Source organism: Psammomys obesus, unplaced genomic scaffold, assembly GCF_907164565.1.
Source record: "Psammomys obesus unplaced genomic scaffold, mPsaObe1.curated_primary_1811, whole genome shotgun sequence".
Classification (NCBI taxonomy): Eukaryota; Metazoa; Chordata; class Mammalia; order Rodentia; family Muridae; genus Psammomys; species Psammomys obesus.
Genome location: NW_026595981.1, coordinates 16,449,462 through 16,450,677, shown reverse-complemented (window position 1 = coordinate 16,450,677; position 1,216 = coordinate 16,449,462). Strand labels below are relative to the sequence as shown.

The window sequence follows — 1,216 nt, the reverse complement described above, 5'->3', positions numbered from 1 at the left end:
CCCTTACTAGGATTCCCACTTGGAAACTGAGCTGCCTTGGGCTACATCCAAGCAGGGGTTCTAGGTTATATCCATGCATGGTCCTTGGTTGGAGAAACAGTCTCAGACAAGTCCAGATACATTTGGTCCTTGTGGAGTTCCTGTCCTCTAGACCTCCCCTATCAGTGGACTTAGAGAGGGGCAGGGAGAAGATGAGGGCGGGAGAGTGGGATTGGGAGGGAAAGAGGGAGGTAGCTACGGCTGGGATACAAAGTAAATATATTACAATTAATATAAAAAACTAATAAAGAAAAAAAACGACCACCAAATGGATTCCAACATCAGTCTACTGTCCAACGGCTCCCAGAAGCAAGGTGCCCTTACACTCAAATGCCCTTTCAGTCCTGATCGTGAGTTGCTTCTCTTTTTACAATAAAAAAAAAAGCTAAGCAATATTGCATAGGAGTACCACAAACTGCCTCAGTGGAAACAGACTCTATTTGCATTAAGTTAAAACCTGGCTGCAGGGACAGCACTGCGCAATGCACACTGAGCCCAGCCCGTGGAGACAGTTTCCGGCACTCAGGACCGCAGAGTCACACATTTGCCCCCTGAGAGGAAAGGGGAGGGCGAGGAAGAGGAAGTGAGGAGACAGAAGGGTCTGGTTCACTTCTGGAGTTGATGGGACAGCCAGTCTAGTCCTTCATAGAGCCTGTCCGCGCTGGTGGCACAGGTGGCCTGAATGTACCATGTGGAGAGTGCATCCCCAGCTTGTCTGCGGTTTCAGCGGCATTCAGGCCACTGGGGAGGTCCTGCTTGTTTGCAAACACCAAGAGGAAGGCGTCCCCGGAGCTCATCTTCCGCCAGCACTTCACTGGCTTCTTTCACTGCTGTTCACTAGGATGATCAAGCCTTGGGTGCACGTTCTGGAAGTAGTGGCGCCAGAGCGGCCGGATCTTGTCCTGGCGGCCCACATCCCACACTGTGAAGCTGATATTCTTGTATTCAACGGTCTCCACGTTGAAGCCAGTGATAAGAATGGTGGTACAGTTCTGCCCAGCTTCAGTTTGTATAGAATTGTTGTCTTCCCTGAAGCATCCAGGCCCATCAGGAGAATCATCATTTTCTTTTTCTTCTTTTTCTCCTCCTCCTCCTTCTTCCTCTTCTTCTTCTTTTCTTCTTCTTCTTCCTCTTCTTCTTCTTCTTCTTCTTCTTCTTCTTCTTCTTCTTCTTCTTC

General features: G+C 49.1%; 1 pseudogene; it reads right to left on the bottom strand.

Moving 5' to 3' along the window:
* Positions 1-645: 645 nt before the first annotated feature.
* The window catches only part of LOC129686344 (ADP-ribosylation factor 1-like), a 678-nt pseudogene continuing 107 nt past the window's right edge, over positions 646-1,216 (bottom strand).